This window comes from Mauremys mutica, chromosome 14 (assembly GCF_020497125.1).
Source record: "Mauremys mutica isolate MM-2020 ecotype Southern chromosome 14, ASM2049712v1, whole genome shotgun sequence".
Classification (NCBI taxonomy): domain Eukaryota; kingdom Metazoa; phylum Chordata; order Testudines; family Geoemydidae; genus Mauremys; species Mauremys mutica.
The window spans coordinates 33,240,262-33,261,127 of record NC_059085.1 but is presented as its reverse complement, the minus strand read 5'-3'; the positions used below and the strand labels follow the sequence as shown (position 1 = coordinate 33,261,127).

The window sequence follows — 20,866 nt, the reverse complement described above, 5'->3', positions numbered from 1 at the left end:
AGCCTAACAGCATGTAGTTTAGCATGTATTTACACTCCAGAAAACCATTGTATGACTGTTTTTGAAAATGAACCATCTTCCTGGGAGATACTGATGGGGTAACTCTTGAAATGTAATTATCTTGTGACAAGATGATCCTCTGGCAAAATTATCCTCTAACAAGATTATCTTGTGACACCATTATCTTCTGATAAGATTATCTGGAGAGATGATGTTGATAATTAGCTAGGGATGTGGAAGACTGATCTAGGAATCCTAACAAGGTGAAAGGAAACTCTACTGAGACTTTAGTTTAATTTCAGCTCTGTGTGAGACTATGTTAAAGATACATGGAGGAAAAAGTCAGGGTCCCTCATCATAATACATTTTCTAAACTGAAAAAACATCAAAAACTTTAGGAATCTTTGGCAGATCTTCACATTTCTATTTTACCCAATGTACCAGCCAGTATGGAGTACACACTCTGGGGAAAAGTAAATTGCTTTAGAGAGACATCACTAAATATAATGGAGTAGGATGACATCTGTTATTGTAAGGGGTCTACCTAGCTGGACATATTTTATATTTTCAAGGGACACAAAGCAATACACGTATTATGTGTCTATGGCAATTGTCAACCACTAGAAGCATTTTTCTAGGTTAGACAAATAATACCACCAAATAGGACATAGGATTTTTTTCTAAGAGGGGAAAGAAAAGATGACATCAATCTACCCAAACATGTTTGTCTGGATATCAAATAACAGAGATTACAAGTCTATTGATGTTTTCTCTTCACACCCTACTCATATTTGGGGGGTTATTTAAAGTCAGATCCTAATACAAAATATGATTATGATTAAAACAGACAAAAATGTTGCTGTACTTAAGAAAAATCTGGGACGAAGGAGGGAATGGTTTATTTTCAGCTCTCCAAATCTCTGCAAGGCTGAGGTAAATATTTTTATTGTTGCCAAGAAGTTACAAACAGTAGATTAAAGTGAATTCATTGGAGACTATCCAGAGAAGAGCTACAAAGTTGAACAAAGAAATGTAGGATCTTAGCTATGTTGATCAGCTGAAGAATGAAAGACCATAAAGTCTAATTTTCAGTTAATCTGAAGCAGGTATTTACACTACCATGCACATATTTGGCATATGGAAACACCGTATTTTAGAGTGCAAATCGAGTAAGTGAGACTCTGAATAACTGATTTACATGCATATGCATATTGCATATGCATATAAGTGCATAAGAAGTCTGTGCAAACAAGTGAAATAGAACTCTAATTCTATACAAAGTCAGGATGGATCCAGGTTCTACCCAACCCTATGGACATCCAGCAAATTCTGAGCAGTTTGTGGACCTAGTCTGATACTGTTTATATAGCTACTGCCTTCTTTCCTTACAGAACTCACCAACCCCCCCTTACTATTAAAACATCTTCATATGCTGAGTCCTTGAGAAATGAAGAAATCTGACTTTCTCTTTTAGAATTAAGTAACATGATGGGTGGTGTGGTTTTTCTTCCTGTCTTCCTGCTTATTATTTTGGTCAGTTAGTTTTGGGATATCACCAATCCTATTATTTTGAGCTATCTTAGATCAATGGCACACAAACTGTCTCCAAGATTACAGGACCTTCACATACATGACAAAGTTTTGTCTCATTCTACTACCTTTGGTTGAAAGAACTCTGGGGTTAAAAGAACAAAAAAGCATGAAATAGTCTTGAAAAATCTCCAGTGGGTAATCCCAGCTGCCTAGGATTGACCTGCAGCTTTGGCACAATGAATTCACAAAGCTTGCACTAGATCTGTTTACGATATTCTTAGTCCACACAGTGACAAACTATACAACCACATTCACCCCATGCACACTATTGTAATAATCTTTGTACACGTATCATTCAAAAACTAATAATTTACTCATCATTATTGTCCTGGTAAAATATGTATAGCAACACTCAGGGCTGATCTACACAATGCAGTAAGTCGATCTAAGTTATGTTAATTCAGTTATGTAAGTTACATCATTGAAGCTGACATAACTTAGGTCTACGTACAGCGGTGTCTACGCCACACTATATCAATGAGAGATGCTCTCCCTTAGTGTGCCTTCACCAGACCCACTAAATCGACACCGCTCCATCGATCACAGTGGTGCCGATTTAGTGAGTAGTGTAGACATGGCCTGAATGTAGAGTTAGAAGATTCCATTGTATGGTGTTACTAAAACACGTTCCAAGTCTGAGGAGTAGCCAAACTAGTTCCTCGGAGACAAAGGGCAAACTAATGCCTAGCCAGGTGTAAACAAGGTCAATGGGCCATTACCTGCTAAATGGCCATTCTTTTGCAGGAAATGGGAAAGAGGAGAAAAATCTACATCTTAGCAAAGAAACTGAGTGGGGTTCCTGTGAGACTTCCAGTCATCATGATCCCAGCTGGAGATGCTTATCAAAAAGGGAGAGAGGACTATAAAGAGAAAGGGGAGACACCCCAAAGGACCCCCTCCTACTCGCTCTGTCTGGCTGTTGAATCACTGCATCAGAAGGAACAAAGGAAGCAGCCATTATACAGAAGTTTGGCCAGTAAGATTGTTGAGAACATCGGTGAGAAAATCTTTACTTTGAATTTAACATAGTTGGTTAAGTTAGGGATAAATTGTGTCTGATCTTTATTTTTCTTGTAACCATTTCTGACTTTTATGCCTCGTTACTTGTATTCACTTAAAATATCTCTCTCTGTTGTTAAAAACTTGTTTTATCTAATCCAGTGTGTTTCAGTTGAAATGTTTGGGAAATTCCATTTGAGGTGACAAGACTTGTGCACATCATTTCTGTTAATGAAATGAAGGACTTTATATAAACGTGCATTGTGCAGGAGAGTGCTGGGCAGTATAGGACATACATTTGTAGGGGGAAATCCAACACTGGAGGTGTTTTCAGATCACCCTGCAATATAACCAGGCTACTAAGAGCCAATGTGTATGCAGCGCACACAGAGACATAGCTGGGTGTTACTTATATGCTGGAGGCGGTTTGTGAGCAGTCCTGACTGGAGGCTACCACAGCAAAGCAGTGTGAAGGGTACTCCAGGTTAGATGGCAGGGTTGACATAGCTACTCACTAGTCTGGATTGTACCCTGGGTCTGTAACAACCACCTCTCATTTTTTTGCTACATTCATCATTTAAATTTAAACAATGATAAGAAAGAATGTTATCACTAATCTAAAGACATTAAATATTTCTGGATCATTCAGCCTTTTCTGAAAAGGATTCTGGTAAAAATCACCACAATAAGAATGTATTCCTCTTTTATTCCATGATGAGCTTATGTCTCTACATTAATTTATTTTCTTCTATCCCACAGATAATTAATAGAAGATACCAGGAAGTGCTTAACTTTACTTCAACCTATTTGAAGTTTATTACCCCTGTGACTCTCACATCACAACCACCAAAAATGGATAAATTGTAAAATCTACAAAACTAAATCTTCACTTCAAGGACTACTACTCCCAAATCTCCTAGCAGTACATTTTCAGACTGCCCTTTCTAATAACTTAGTTTCCCACTGAGTAAAAAGCTTTTAGTACACTGAAAATGGAACAGTGTTATTCTTAGCCATTTGATTCTCAAACTTCCAATTCTGCTATGGGTCAAGTGGCAGCTCCTTCACAAACTCATTCAGCAAACCATTTTTATGCCATTAATATCAAGCATTTCTTTGTGACATCTAGTAATTTAATAAAATTATCATTTGGTATATGTTATAGCAATATATTTGAATACATCTGAATTCCTATCAGGAACAAACAATAAGATATTTTTTAAAGGGCACTAAATGCATAAAGCTTGAACATTTTGCTACTCTTCCAAGCTTAAAAAGAATTGCTAATATTTTCTTAGACTGTGAGAATGTTTATAATAGAGACATGCCAATTACTTCTTTTAGTTTAAAGAAGAAATAACATGGCATTTAAACCGCGGTTATCATGGCTTTATATAATTACATATCCATCACAAATTACCCATCACAGAAATAGTACTGAATTTTAAAACTATACACAGAAAGAAGATGATATTGAACAATTGCCTTTTGGTTCATAGCACAAGATGAGCACATTGGTTGAATTTGTTTGAAAGACCAAAGAGAGTCAATGCTTTAATTGAAGGCCAAGTAAGTTTGAAACGCACAAGAGGTAGAAAATACTAATCTGCAGCTAGCACATTTTCATAGATATTATGGCTAAACAGGGCCATTATGATCAGCTTGTCTGACCTTCTGTATAACACAGGCCAGATAATGTCACCTAGTATTTCCTCCATTAGCCCCATAACTTCTCAGCTGAGCTAGACCTAGAATCAATTAGAAAGACATCCAATACTGATTTTAAAATGAAGCAAAACATACTTGCCTATGCTAGGGAGCTATTTAAAGGAACACAGAGAAAGTATGTGAAATCTTTGGGAACAAAAAGAAAAATCTACATAACAAAACCGTTCCTTCTGAAGCTAGTTTAAAATTTGAGTGCTTCCAGCACTGTTATCAGGCATATTGACAGTGTCCCAAAATTCATATCCGGTGAGCAAATGAATAGAATGCATTGCATATATTGGCATGGTTCATTCCATAATACATTCATTTCAAACTACACTTGCACAGCCATTGTGTGGCTAAAAGCTACAATGGTTCTAGAGAGGCTAGAAACATCTACCAGTATCTTACCTTTATTTATAGAAGAGTTATGAGATGACATGACAAATAGAAACATACACTAATGGTGGGGAAATGAAGGGAAGTCAGAAAGGCAGAGGCACAAGATGAGTTGGTGTACTAACACAACAGCACCCCCTCTGCTAAAACAGAGAATTGCACAGAGTCCATTCAGTCTGTCAGGGTTGTCAGTGAGCTCCTCTTGCCTGAATGTCTTTGGTAGTCCCATTGTGGGCTATGAACAGTGGTGAGCTGCAGCCAGTTCGCACTGGTTCGCGGGAACCGGTTGTTAAATTTAGAAGCCCGTTTAGAACCGGTTGTCCCGCGAGGGACAACTAGTTCCAAAAGGGCTTTTAAATTTAACAAAAGCTCTAGCAGCTCCCTGCCCTTCCCCCGGCCCCAGCTCACCTCACTCCGCCTCTGCCTCCTCTTCTGAACACTCCTTCGGCTTCTCCTCCCCCTCCCCAGCTTCCCGCAAATCAGCTGTTCGCGCGGGAAGCCTGGGAGGGCTGAGAAGGAAGCAGCGGCTTCCACCAGGTGAGCTTGAGCTGGGGCCGGGGGTGCCAGCGGGAGGAGGGCTCCAGGCGCCGCGCTGCCCGGCGAGGTCACGGCCCTACCCGGAGGCCGGGCGGCGCGGCTCATGCCCGGCCCCCGGGTCCGGTCCCGACCTCGCCGGGCAGTGCGGCACGGCTCCTACCCAGCCCCCGGGTCCGGCTGCAAACTCGGATGGGCGGCGCGGCATGGCTCCTGCCTGGTCCCCAGGTCCAGCCCCGACCTCGGCCGGGCGGCTCCGGTCCCAGCCCCAGCCTGGCCCCCACCCCAGGCAGCATGGTAAGGGAGCAGGGAGAGGGTGTTGGATAGAGGGCAGGGGAGTTGGGGGGGTGGATTAGTGTCAGAGTGGTCAGAGGGCAGGGAACAGGGGGATTGAACAGGGGCAAGGGTCCCGGGGGGGCAGTCAGGAAGGAGCAGGGGTTGGATGGGGCGGTGGGGGGCAGTTAGGGGTAGGGATTCCAGGGGCAGTCAGGGGACAGGGAAGGGGGGTGGATAGGGCAGGAGTCCTGGGGGGGGTGCTGTCAAGGAACATGGGGGGTTGGATGGGGCAGAAGTCCCTGGGGTGGGGGCATGACCCCCTCGTTGGGTGAGGAGGAGGTTGTTAATATTTTGGCAGCTCATCACTGGCTATGAAGGATGTTTGTTTCAGCCCTGCTGGGGTGTATAGGTTTCCCCTTATACTTGGTAGGGTTAACTGATCCTGCTCTGCAGGGGATCTGGAAACCCCTTTTGGTGCTTAAGTCTTTGTTGGGGGATGGGTAGGGGAACTGAGACCCACCCGCTCCCCTGGGTTCTAGCTCAGGGACCTCCACCTCCAGGTAGGTGGAATCAGGCCTCAACAACTCTTCCTGTTGTACCCTGAGCTCCTTCCTACCTCTCTTGGGTCTGTAGACTTCTCCAGCCTGTAGATCCAGTCATCCATTCTCTGGGTGCCATCTCACCAGTTTACTGGCAAGACTTTCCTTCTCAAGCCTGCTTGTTCCTCTGACAGCCACCCTAGCCCACTGCTGCTCTGTTTTTTTTATTCTCCCAGATTCTGGAAGGCTGCCAATCACTGCTGGCCACAGTTCCTGCATTAACTCCTTGGTTGCCAGGGGAGCATGGGGTACATACACCCATATGACATGCATTATCAACACATTAGTTAATTAGTTTTTCCAACACAGTGACATAACTCAAAATACTTCTTTTGGGAATGACATAGGAAACAAACAAACTGAAACCCAAAACACTCACCTTGTCTCTCTCATAGGAAACAAAGAAACGCCTGCCACAGACTCCTGCCCATCTATAAGTTCTGAGTTACCTAACCTGTTCTAAACAGGATATAGACACACTGCAATTTTCAATGGGCCTGGTTCACACATGGGCTGTTTTTTGCCATCAGTTGAACAAAGCAGCCTTAATAGACTTAACCTATTTTTCCATGTGCGTGTGTTTATTGGTGTGTGTAGGTGTAGCAGAATATTAGGTGGAGCAGGGCACATGTAGTGAATATGGCTCCTAAGATGCCATCTACCAGAACAAAAAATACAAGTCTTGCCTCCTGATGTTCATTAAATCTACTCTGATCGTCCCAGGGAGCGGAAAGTGAGTTCCACAGTTTAGGACCTCTCCGTGTGAGACTGTCTTGACATTAGCCCCCTCTAGTTTAAACCACCCTTCCACAAGGGATGGGACACCCCGGGCAGCAAGTCCTATTGATTTGCTGGATTAGGAAGAAGGCCCTGAGTCAGTTCAAGAGTAGGTTATTTATCCACAAATCCTTTCTTTGTCTTTTGGTCTCTGGAGAATCTGGTTTGAACCAGAATCTGCTCACATCCCCAGGAGGTGGTAGCTCTCTGTAGGTGTTATATCCTGAGTGATTTGCCTTAATCATCCCCTATGGTTCTCACTTCCTGAAGGAGACATGGTCGCCCTCACTCCCATGGAGTGACTATAATCCCTGACTCACAATATTACATGAACCATTCATTCACTTAATACAATATGGACGTCTAAAAATATTGCAGAAAGTTGCCTTATCTGTGACAATCTTGTCTTTCATTTTGTACTAAATGTGAAGCTCCTCAAGAGCAGTAAAAAGGAAAGGAGAGTGGCTGCAGAAGTCATTAAAAAGAAACTGTAATCCCTGGAGTAATATTGTATAATTGTAGATTTTACTTTGTTATAGCATACAGAGCAAACAGAGTTAACATTGAGAGGGTATTTCCACCAAAATCCCCTATTTTCAGCTGAGCATAACTTACTAGAAAATGATTCTTTCATGATGAATTTTCCCAGGCTCTCTCTCGGTCCAGAGGTGGGCTCTTAAAAAAAAGGAAGTTTTGAACAAAATTAGGTCAGATTTTTTTTTTTAGCTGAAAGAGAGCTCTTTCTTAAGCTGTTTCCCCCTTTTATTTTCAGCAGACTATCTATTTCAACACCTGGGTAGCTCAAAAACAGCTGAAAAAATATAAAACTTTGCATTGTAATCCTCAAGGAAGAATGTGCTTTAAGGCAAGTTTGGGGGAAAAAAAGATCTAGGGCAAGATTCTGCTGCATTTATCAGTGTTGAGCAATACTTACTGATTAATGTCAATCAGCTGATTCGTGGAGTAAGGTACTACTCAACATGAACAAAGATGGCAGAAATAGATTAATAGATTTTAATGCCAGAATGGACCACCGTGATCATCTAGTTTGACCTCTTGTATAACACAAGCCATAGGACTTCTTTGTATTAATGCCTGTTTGAACTAAAGTATATTCTTTTTGAGGAAAAAAACAAATCTTGATTTAAAATATTCTAGTGATGTAGAAGCCACCACAAACCTTCATAAGTAGTTTTACTGGTCAATTACCCTCACTGTTAAAAAATTGCACTATAGATCCTTTAATGACCTTTGGGTTTTAATAAGAGATGTACATATAAACCAAGCAAAATCAGGCCGGTGAGATCCTCAGCTGATGTAAATTGATGTCACTCCATTGATGTCTGTCTACTGTATTGCATAAGCATGAGCACAGTACTTCCGATGGGAAGGTATTTTATACCAGAATATGGAGTCCATGTAACAGGTTTTTTTTAAGTCAATCAAAATGTATGTGGAGTAGATGACATTCCCAAGGACCTCCATACATTTTCCTGAGCCCAACTAGTATGAGCAGGAGGGGTGTCAATGGGCTGACCACTCTCCCATCCAGCAAATTCAACCAGAAATATTTCCTTCATAGGTAACCCTTCACACAGATGAGAGAAAGGAGAGCCCCCTACCAATGGAGACCCACCATCAGATTGTGGAGATGAGAAATGGGCAGATACTCAGCTGGTGTAAATCAGCATAATTTAGTTGAAGTCACCATTAAATTAACACGAGTTGAATATGTGGCCCATTACTCTTCAAGGGCTTATAGCCTTGAAGACAGGAATTTTCTCTTTAGCTAATGATTTTCCCTTGAGCTGAAAAGGTGATGTCCAGCAAACAGCAATGCACCCAGCCTGCAGCTGTAGGGAAAGGAGACCTCATCTTGCCAAGTTTCGAACCTATTCATTATGTGGTGTATGCATAGAACTGAACTTGAAACTTACAAGATAAAATTCCATTTGGTTTGAGGTCTATATTTTCCAGTAGTTCTGGAAGCAAGAGTTACTTTCAAACAAGAATTTATTGTTTTCGTAGCACAGTCTTCCATTTAATTAGAAATCCACGTAGCTTTTAAAAATGTTCCTTGAAACACAATGGGGAACGCTGAGGGGTTCTTCCAACCCTGGTTACATCTTACCATCAGCCAGTTTTTCAACAAGCATTCTTAAAAGTTTTCTACTTGAAAAGTAATCTCCAGACAGACAGTTAGATATACTGTCTAGAGAGAAATCTCTTTGGTCTGTCACCATACTAAGCTTCCACAAAAATCTGACTTGTTTTCTTTTAATAAGAATTGGCAAAATATAAAATTTGAAAAAAATCCTTTCCAAGTTTTTTAAAAGGGAAATATTTATAATAGCTAGGAGTGATACCTATGGGTATAGCATTCTCCTCTTAGTGCAGTGTATTTGCAGCCAGATGTGAAATCAAAATACAGTGGGTCAACAAAAAGGGCATTTCACCTCTAGGCTTTCCAAGAAAAAAAGATTGCTTCTGCGTCTCCATTGACCTAAGCACTCTAGGCAGTTAATCTAAGATGAAATGATAAAATGATGAGACATTCAGAAGTTTTATAATTCTGTCTGGTTTCCAGAGAAGTGAGAAGGCATAAACAGAAACAGAAATGGGCTAGTTCATTTATTGCTTGCCACATCAAACTGTTACTCCAACTTAATTTATAGCACTAGGAAGAATTATTAAATATATTTAAAACAAAACAAAACAAAAACTATGATTTATGATTCTTTGGGGGGAAAGGTGTGACATTCTTTTAAGGAAAGAAACTATGAAACAATAGAAATAAGTCAACAGAAGCAGCATGTTTTGCAGATAAAGTAGAAGTGATATTTCATTTCTCTATAGCATTTTACAGGGGGAGACTATTGTGTGTTGGAGAGCAGTCTGTGAGTTATGGGAAATAGCCAAAGGCCACTTCTTATCCCAAAGAAAGCTTTGATGTAACTAATGAGAATATGTACACAGGTCTCAGACAGGTCTCACTTGCTCCTTTAGGTAGGCTAGTCTTCAGATAAACTTGAATTCTATTTGACAGCGAAAAGAAGCCTCAACTGAAGGAGGGAATGCTGCCACAAATATAGTGCCAGATTTTATGCATCACAAAATAACTTCTTAATACCCATGAAAACTGAATATATGGACATCCAGATATATATTTTGGCTATTGAAGTATGTTGAACATGCACTGATTGTGGTAGCTACACAGCACTGTAAAGACATACGGTGTAAAGGTGACATTCAGCTGAGTGCTTTACATTTGACATAGGAATGCCAGGATATTAAATGTTTCTAAGCCATTGGAAAACACCCTCTAGTTGCCTTCACAGAATGAGAAAACAAGTTGGAAATCAATGCAGAAAATGTTAAAGGCAGTAACGTCCATCTAGGACAGAAAGAGTCCAGCATATCACAATAATAGAGAGAGAGAATGCTGCAAGATCTCAGAATTGTATCAGTGGTGTACCTTCTGCAGCATGGTATCCATACTTTATTTGTAAAGGAATTAAGTTTTCAAATATAAATATGAAAATGTTTATATAAATATATATTTGGTGCTCATGAACATTTTCTTATTTACATTTGAAACCTGAATTCCTTTACAAATAAAGTATGGACAGCATTCTGCAGATGCTACACCATGGACATACAGCTCTAGACTCTTGCAGTAATTCTGTAGTATTTCTATGCCTATTCAGTCCATTTCCTACCTGCTGAGACTAAGAAGTGTGACAACAACACTTGTTGTCTTTATGACATGAGGAATTGCCTACAGATGGAACTGAACAGGAACATTAGATCGGGATCTAAACCCTTAAACTCTGGATCCAGATTTAGCACAGGATCCAGGCTTTGAAGCTTTGGCTTCAATTTGCTGACCCAAACAATACCAAACTCAACATGATGGTCTTGAACATTGCAAGAGTTTTGTTTGGGATCTGAACCTGGACTCAAACTTCTCTCCTTGGGCCTATTTCAATAACTACAAAATCTCTGATCCTCAGTGAATTTACCTGGATTTGAACCAGTAGACTAAAGGTGAAAGGCATCACATCTGTGCCTTGATCGATTCAGCCCCCCCTCTAAGTCTACTTTAATACATTTTTACTGCATCCATTCCTCCATTTCTTGGTTTTGTCTTAGAAGAAGAAAAGTCAAGTGTAGAAGATTCAAATAATTTTATTTCATTGTTTTTTTTAATATGTGAAATTCTGATGGGAAACTATTTAAACAAAAATAACTGGGTGCTAACTAGAAACTGAAACTTTCAAACCTATGATCTACATATTATCTGAAAAGAAGAGGTTAACTGACTGAATCAGCTAAAGAAGTTATTGTGAACTGAGGACTCTTTCCTTATAGGATTCAGAGTTCAGACACTTTTGAGAACTTAGCTACTGAAAAAAGTAAGGAGGGAAAACTTTTTCTTCCTATAGGAAATGTGATATTTTTAGTTCAAGGAAAAAAAATATTATAAAAGGCAACTTATCAATCCTGTGTATAAATCTTGTGTATATGTAAAATATGGAAGAGGATTTATTAGACATAATGTTATAAGGAATCTAGTTAAAAAAATTGAGTTTTCTTGCTATCAGGATGATAGGGAATTAGCTGTTTCCATAAGAACAACAAGGAGTCCAGTGGCACCTTAAAGACTAATGGATTTATTTGGGCATAAGCTTTTGTGGGTAAAAAACCCTCACTTCTTCAGATGCACGGAGTGAAAATTACAGATGCAGGCATTATATAATGACACATGAAGAGAAGAGAGTTACCTCACAAGTGGAGAACCAGTGTTGACAGGGCCAATTCGATGAGGGTGGATGGAGTCCACTCCCAATAATAGATGAGGAGGTGTCAATAGGAGAGGCAAAGCTGCTTTCATAATGAGCCAGTCCCTATTCAAGCCCAAATTAATGGTGTTAAATTTGCAAATGATTTTTAGTTCTGCTGTTTCTCTTTGAAGTCTGTTTCTGAAGCATTTTGTTCAAGTATAGGCACTTTTAAATCTGTTATGGAATGTCCAGGGAGATTGAAGTATTCTCCTACTGGCTTTTGTATGTTACCACTCCTGATGTCCAATTTGTGTCCATTTATTTTTTTATGTTGGCCAAACCAGACAATTTCTACAAAAAAGAATAAATTTACACAATTTACAAGCTCCTATCCTATGCTGCAGCCATCTTCAGTGTTTCTACCCTCCTGCTATCCCCCAAGACCCTGCTCTGCCCCCTTCAGACTCCTCTCTGTGTGAAACCGTTCCAGACTCCCAAACTGCCCCAAACTCCTCCCATGTCTCCTCTGGCTCCCCCCAGCCACCTTTCTTTTCTTCCCAGGCTGATCTCTCCCCAGATCCCAGTCTCCCCTCTCTGTGAACCCCCTCATCTCGCTCCAGTATCCTCTCCCTTTCTCCAAACTCATCACATTCTTCCCTCCCCCAGAAGGGGCCTCAAATCAGCTAGTTTGAAATTCTGTATATCACAGGCCCTTAAATTACAGTCGCTCCTGTACTGAGTGAGCCCAATGAGTTCTGTTTAGCTCAAGCTATTTTTTCCAGAAAGACATCCAGTCTTGATCTGAAGACATCAAAAGATGGAGAATCTACCACTTCCCTTGGCAGATTGTTCCAATGGTTTATCACCCTCACTGTTAAAAAACGGTGCCTTATTTCCAATTTGAATTTGTGTGGCTTCAGCTTCCAGCCATTGATTTTTGTTATGCCTTTCTCTGCTAGATTAAAGAGGCCTTTAGTACCCTGTATTTTCTCCCCATGAAGGTACTTGTACACTGTAATCAAGTCACCTCTCAATCCCCTTTTTGAAAAGCCAAACAGATTGAGCTCTTTAAATCTTTCACTGTATGGCATTTTCACCAGAGTTCTCCTGTCCCGAAGCTGATCTCTCTCCAGTTCCTCTCCCCTCTCACAAATGCTGCTGCCACCTTCTTTCTCCTTTTCAAACACCACTTACAAGTGCCCCTTCCTCCCCTCCCCCGGTGCCCATATCCCCCTTGCTTGCAGGTGCCACATCTATAGTCTCCACATAGTGCAGGGGGGAAATAACAGTTCCTGATGGCACGAGATTGGAGCTGGAGCTGACTCCCACCTACTGAGCCTATTAGCTTTGCAGCTTACTGGCAACTGGCAGGGCTGTGAGAATGCTGCTTCCCAAAGAAGCCTTAGACTCTCCTCCCTCTCCTTTACAACCAGCCAAAAGGGGGAAAAGGTTGTGTTGTCTCCCGCTGACTGAAAGTTGTGGGGAAGGGAAGATGACCCCTTCATTCTCCCTATAATTATACCAATACCTGTATGGCAGCAGCCCACCCCCGAACTTGTGTCCTCTGTTCTCACAGCTCCCCTTACACAGAGATCTCATGTGGTCCACCTCCAGTTCCATCTCCGGAAGGCTCCAGCCTTCTGGGAAGTGAGGAGCAAGGACTGGGAGTCCTCTAGAAGGCAAAGAGTTTATTGGGGTTTTAATAGACAAACAAACAGTAAAGTAATAAAACAGGATGAAAAGGGGAGGAAGAGAGATAGAAAAGACAGGAGGGAGAGAAAACTGAACAGGAAAAAAGAGTGATGATAGCATTTGTGCCAGGGCTAGGTATGAGAGGAACTAGAAAAAAGTCTATCCACCTATTGCAGAGAGAATCCAGGATTTGGGATTTTGTTTGTTTGTTTGTTTTTAGTGGCAATATTACCAACCCCCTTTTGTTATAGCCCCAGTTCCCAGTCTCAATGGATTACAGAAAAATCTCAATTTTCATGGGGGGAAAGAAAAAGAAGAAAAGAAGTTTCTAGCCTTAAGCATTTATTATCGATGGTGCTTATTATAAAGGTTTCTCAACACTTACCATCATAAGATCCTGTTTTCAGTTGCTTATTACTTTTCGAAGCTTTAATCATTTGGGCTATAATTTCCCACTCTGGGTGTCTGCCTCCAATTGATTTTTTTTTATTTTATGTTTATTTTTGGCAGGAATGGCGAGGGGGGAAATTTCAACCAAAACGCATCCACTGTTTCCTAGACCAAGATTGGGGAAAATGTTTTGTCCATATAAAAAATTTTAGTGACCTTTTCTTTTCAGCTTTTGAGACTCCATACTTTAGAGCAGGGATTTGGAAGGAGGTCGGTCTTTTGGGAGGTGCCTTTTGCCATCCTTGTTAAAATCAACCAAATTTGGCCAAGTTTTAAGCCTTTGGAAAATCACAGTTTTCACACATTCAGTAGAGATTTGATGTTAGCAGCTAAAATCAGCAAACTTTCTGTCTTCAGTGAGCATACACCAGTGCCTCCCAGCTCCTAGTGCTGAACAGACTCCACATGATCCATCCCCAGATCCTCCGGCATGCTCCATCCAGCCCAGGATCACAGGGAAAAGCTGGATTTTACCTGTAATGGCTGCTTTGGGCCACGGTGTGGCTGGACACTGGAAATGAGAGCAGAGAGGGAGGAGACTGGGATAAGGAGCCAGGGAGATGGTGGGAAGGGTGAGTAAGTTTGAATAAGGAGCCTAGGGAGGGAGACTAGGCCCGGGAACCAGCCGGGTAGGAGGAGAGAGAGAAATCAGAGGAGAAGCCAAGAGGGAGGAACTGGGACTGGCTGGACAAGGAGACTGGGACTGAATGTAAAGAAGGGGAGAGAGCCCCCTTGTATCCAACCCCCAAGAGTTTGAGGGGCTGGAGATGGGGGTTTAGTTATATTTAATGCCTTTAGCATGTAGCCCTTAGCATGTAGCAAGGAAGATGCTAAACTCAGCTCAGGAGCTATTTGCACAATATTTATAAGAGACATTTGGTCACAGTAGGAATCAAAACAATTATATCTTCAGTAAGGCTCTTGTGTTACTGTGATAAAATATTGATGAGAATGGAGGTGGCAAAGATGATATTTCTTTGTAATTGTATCACTTTTGTTGAACAGTTATAAAAGACCAGAATAGGAGAATATGGAGAGAAGGACCCCTAAGATACAAAAGTTTCTAGAACTAAACAACTGGTGCTACAAGAAGTTTCCCTGTAATATTCAGGGCCAGATTAGTCCTATCCCTTGCATGAGTATGGAAAGGACACAATTTAGACCTTTACAAAATTCACTTTTAGAAAATTACTTAATGGGCTCCAGATCCTGAGATAAATGGTAGTAATAATAAAATGTCAGCAGTGATGTTTCCATTCTGCTTTGATCATAATCTCCACATCCAGGAGCTGATCCTCCAACGTCTTGCACCTTTGTGTCGTCATTCACACCTGTGCAGAGATGGTCTCAAACACTAACCAAATTGGAAGGGGAATATTTTACATCCAGTTGGCACAGGTGTAAATGCAAAGCAGTGGAGAACTAGTATATATGCAGCATCTCTAGCCACACTGTTAACCCGAGTTTAGAATAGCTCAAAAAGAAGCCCTATAATTCCTCCAGCAGTGATTATAACATAAAGCTACATTGATGCTTAATATTGATCAACCAAGTAAAATAAAATTAAAAGTGTCAGTGTTTATGTAATGTTAATTGTATTAGCAGTTAATGTACAAGGCAACTACCAAATGACCTGAAACAGAAAATTGGATGCCAACGTGATTTTGAATGCATCAATCTCTATGTAAGACTGATAGTATTCATTCCAACATTTCCTAAGTCTGATTTAATATTTCCCTACAGGTGGGTCTGATTCTCCTCCCACTTATAGGAGTTTTGCACCAGTAGAACTCCATTGACTGCAATGAACTTACTCCCAACTTAAATCAGTGCAGCTGAGAGGAGAATCAGCCCTGTTTGTGTTCTTCATTTCATTGATAGTTTCTCAGTGGTGGTTTAAGAACAAATTTTGTTGTCTTTTCTGGTGACAGTATTGATTCACTGCATTTGAGGGACAAGCTTATAACGAAGTTGTTCCCACACTATAGATAAATAAATAGTCAAAAAAGAAAAATTTCCCTATTATGCTCCAAACAGGTTGAGCCTGAATGGTAATGATTCTACTTCAGTCATATCTGAGAGCAAGGGAAGAACCTCATGTTGCTGAGGTACTATAAAATAATAATCCAACAAGAGAAACAAGGTAGAATAAGGTGTTTCAAATATGAAGTGTGCTATCGTGTCTTTTTGAGTCATACTAGGTGGTGGCAATCCAATGTGTTTATATAGAACCTGCCACCAAGGTATTTGAGTGACTGAAGAAAATATTGGTATGCCGTAGACATAAGCAAACCAAGATAGATTTATATTTTGTTGTAGAACACCTTGCTAGAAATCTTGTATGCTCCTTTAAAAATATTAACTAATTGGACTTATCACTTTAGCCCATTATCACCTCTATTCATCTGTTTTCCTGCTACAGAAACAATTGCAGGAAAAGTATATCCTGCCTCCAGGTTAATTTTATTAGATAATGAACATAGTAAGTGGTAAGGAGGAGCGGTGTTTGTGTATATCATCATTTTTTCAGTGTAATGTTTGCATGAAGCACAAAATTCTCCAGAAATATTCCATTAGTTCTGCAAAGTATTGTGTATCCTCAGCTGCCACTGAAGTCAATGGGAGCTGAAGGTACCACCTATATTAAATGGCAAAATGACTACATTAATGCAGCATTAAGGTTGTTTGGTAGGATTTTAAGTTGAACAAAATTCAAAATGTCTGAAAACCAGGAAATTAACAGTTAAGGATGCCCCTGCAACCTTAACACCAGCTTCTGTCAGCAATGCTCCAATATATTCTGGGGCTGTCTACACTTACAGCACTGTAGCTCTTAGTGAAGACACTACCTACATTGATGGGAGAGCTTCTCCTGTTGGCATAGTACTCCACCTCTCCAAGAGGTAGCAGCTATGTTGACAAGAGAAGTTCTCCAGTTGACATAGTGCTGTCTACACTGGGGGTTAGGTTGGTCACTTAGGGGTGTGGATTTTCCACACTCCTGAGCAATGTAGTTATACTGACATAAGTTGGTAGTGTAGACCAAGCCTCTTAACACAAACATGTTTACTCTGGCAGCCCCACAATACAAGCTCTTCACCTCCTTTTGCAACCCATTCACTCTCACCCACAATATTCCTTCTAACATTATTAAAGGACAAAAAAAGTGCCCATGCCATCTTCCCTCTACCCTCTTCAAGCAGTGCCTCAATGCACCCACACACTCTAACTGGACCTTGGCACTATAAAATTAAGGTGGTTCCAGATCCTGGAGTTCATTTACACACTTGACCAACTACTAAGAAATAATACTACATGCATACAGTTCAAGAACCACTGGTCCTCATTTCCCAGCAACAACACTTTATCTGCATCTCCTCCACCCCAGTTCTCTGGCTTATTTCTACCCAAAATAACACAAATTTTGGTTAGACCAGCTGCTGCTGACTATTCTGCTGTGTTCACAGTAAACCTCTCCATATATATTACAACTTGTAGCAAGCAACAAGATATTAAATCTTTACTGCACAGGTGTACAAAGGTTCAAACTAAAAACTTCAGTGGCAATGTGTTCACCAAGGGGAAAATGGTATCAACACATTCCCTTGAACTATCCACGCAAGCACTGAAGTCCTCTCACTGTTGTTTTCTTTATTGGTGCAAGTACATTGTAATCCTTCCAGACTGCACATCTACGCAAGCAAAGTGAATATTTTCTTAAATATTAAGTTAGGTCCCGGCACATACACACAGGGGACCACATGAGGGGCTCAAACACCCCTATAGGGACAAGGATCCCATATAATGTAAGGGAGCAGGGAGAGGTGTTCAGATGCCTCTAGAGGGGCAAAAACAATGAGAAGTCCTCATAGCACCTTAGAGACTAACAAATTTATTTGGGCATAAGCTTTTGTGGGCTAGAACCCACTTCATTGGATGCATGAAGTGAAAAATACAGGAGCAGGTATAAATACATGAAAGGATGGGGGTTGCTTTACCAAGTGTGAGCTCAGTCTAATGAGATAAATCAATTAACAGCAGGATACCAAGGGAGGAAAAATAACTTTTGAAGTGGTAAGAGAGAGCTGCCCCAGATCTGGACACTCACCCAACAAAGGAGAATGTAGGGCTGACAAGTGCCCCTCCTCCTAATCTCCTCCAGTCCCTCTGCCACTTCATCCCACACCCCCCTTACCAGTGTACCCCTTTAGCCCCATACCTCCCTCATAGGAGCCTCTAACCGTCCCCCTAACTTCCTCCCATTTCTGCAGCCCCAAACCCCTATTCCCAAAGTACTCCACCCTCTAATAACCCTTTACTCCCAGGAAGCATTCACATGTCTAATTCCCTTTCCCCACACTAAATTTTTTTGATTGCATTCCCCCTCCCCCATCAAAATAAAATTGCCACCCATGACTCACAAAATGTAGCAACAGCCAGCCAGCTACTCTGTCCAACATTCCTTCCATCTGAAGTGAGGATTTGTGAGTAACTTATCCTTAGCAGTGTTAATGAACTGAAGGGTGTGTTCACCGCCATCAGTCTGAACAAGGCCTTTGATCCATTCAGTCCTTAGTACTTCTCAGGTAGTAGACAACTGTTTGGGTAATTGTAATTTGGGAATCCCTTGGTCAAATGACCTCAAATTCGGGTCCCTAATGCTATCCAATGCTCCCAGGAGCATGCCAAATTTCAAAGCAATCCAACTAATAATTCAGCTTTTAAAGAACTTACAAGAGTCAGGCTTTAAAGCACATAAAATGGGGAGAATAGAAACCCTCTAGCTCTTTTTCTCAAATGGCCTATAAAAGTACATAAAAAAGTACATTTTCTTAAATATTGTTCTCAGCATGGGTCCCCTAAAGATTTAGTGGGTGACATGCACTATTTTGAGCAAAACTCAATGCTTTTAGAGTATCTTGACAGCACATCAGTAGCTTGATCTCTAGCTCTGCAAAAACACCTGGAAAACTTTTGAAAAAAATACCTACCTACACCCCCCCACCGCCACCGCCTATATCTTTGCAATTCCTAGCTCAAATAACCCCAAATTGGGGTCACTTACCCTACTCTCCACCTTCCTGAGGCATACTAAGTGTCAAAGGAATCTGACTAAGCATGTCAATTTTAGAGCATTTAGAAAAGTCAATCTTTAAACAGACATCATAATACAACCTTAACTATTAGTGATGCTGCTATAGAGAGTGCTCTGACCTAGCCAGCCTCTTTTACTTTCTTTACAATCATGTTTCCTTCTCAAATTTAAGACCAGCTGCTATTTTCAGTTTAGCTTCCTGTGCACTCTGACGATACAGAATTTTGTTTTGTCTCTTATGCTAGTCAGGGGAATTCAATACTGCTGCTCTGGGTACAATTAAGAACAAATGAAAAAAATGGTGTTCCCACAAGTGAAGCTGCCTACTCTGCAAGTGACAGCCCAGTGATAATTTAGGCCTCAAGCCTGCAAACATTTAAGCGAGTTAGTAACATTACACATGTGAGGAGTCCCTTTGAACTAAATGGGATTATTCACTTGTGTAAAGCTACTCATAGGCCTAAATGTTTGCAAGATAGAAGCCTCAGATTGCAAACATGAGCACCAAAGTAATTTCCCTCCTGCTGTGTTGCCAGCCCTGCCCTCCCATTCAGTGCAGTTGTACTAGTGGATAGGCCATTTTCTGCTCCTGTTTTCTATTAGCAAAGGTTAAATTGGGAGTATGGGAGTATATGAACACATTTTTTTAATTATAAAAGATAATAGCTGAAAACACTTGTGTAGCAAGAGAAACCATAATGAAAGCATCAGCATCCACCAATGATAGAGGGAGAAATGTGGGTATGAGAAAGGGAGCAATTTTAAACTGCTCCACCTTTTCAAAGACTACAGCATTTAGAAGGTTTTAAAGAGACAGCACCGTACAGCTTAACAAACTTGTTTTAGAAAAAAATAATAGGAACAGATTGTTTTTCAAATCAATATAAAAAGAAGGCTCACAGCTTCCTTATTGTTATGTTTTCAGAAACTTTTCGAACTCATGGGCCTGCTGAGAGTCTGGTACACTGTCTTTTTTGAACATACATTTCAGTATATCACCCACAAATATCTGCATTTTCTCCATGTACTAATATATCTGTATAAATAAATAAATGACTAACATTACATAGCAACAAATCCTGAATTGTACATGAGTGTCTAGGGTGCTATTGGCTCTGACAAATGAAAGTTTTTAGGCAATGGCTCTTTTTCCTCTTGTGTGATGGATGCAATATGAAAAATGTGTGCTCTGTTTCTACTTGAAGATTTGTACTGAAAAGCACCTGAAAATAGAGCACCAAATGGCACTCTGCATTTTTGAAGTTGCTTCCAAATACATCCTTGATTTCTGCTTACAAGCTCTAGGACTCTTGTTTTTGTCTGTGAGTGAAATATGCCTCAAATAAGCAATATTATTTTTCACTCACAAACACAAATATACAGATGTTGTATAAAAGAACAATACATCTATTCATCTATTTCAGTCAGTTTTCCACACCCTCCATCTCAAATGGCTTTTAGCGAATGTGTACATTTCTCAGAAATTGAAATTATCTTTTAGCACTATGGTGTGAAACACTCCTTTCATACAAATGCATTAAGTAATCCACTAACATCATTTATGAAGAAAGAACATTTAGCTGTTACTATTTGTAGTGAAGGAAACTGCTGCTGGATCAATATTAACTCTGTGGTACCCTAGCTGGAGGCTGTAGCCAAAGGCATTGTTCAGGCAAATGGGATGATTAGCCTAAGGTGACAGTGATAATGTTTAGGAAGAGAATGATGCTACTAATTAGTGGCATTGAAATTTTACTAAGGAGCAGATATGGTGACGTGCTCTGTGCCTTCTACTCCTACTGAAGCTACTCAGTACCTTACAGTCTAAAGCCTCTTGCTGATGAATGCTACCTTTCTGATTCTGATCCTGCAGTCTATTGTAAACTGTGAGTTTCTCTGCACTTTTATGTTTTAAGCAGAAAGTTCAGGATGAAGATCTATCCCTATTTACTAGTGACAAA

The 20,866-nt window shown here is 40.6% G+C and overlaps 1 long non-coding RNA gene across 3 annotated transcripts in view; it reads right to left on the bottom strand.

Moving 5' to 3' along the window:
• The window catches only part of LOC123349638, a 62,427-nt gene extending 43,384 nt beyond the window's left edge, over positions 1–19,043 (bottom strand). For 2 of the 3 annotated variants that reach the window (XR_006573611.1, XR_006573608.1), the window contains exons 1-2: positions 18,802–19,043; positions 7,500–7,559 (exon numbers count right to left, since the gene is read on the bottom strand). This is a non-coding gene — a long non-coding RNA (uncharacterized LOC123349638). Of the gene's footprint in view, positions 1–7,499; positions 7,560–18,231; positions 18,374–18,801 lie in introns of those variants that run through there. The other variant, XR_006573610.1, reaches the window with a different exon arrangement.
• Positions 19,044–20,866: the final 1,823 nt, after the last annotated feature.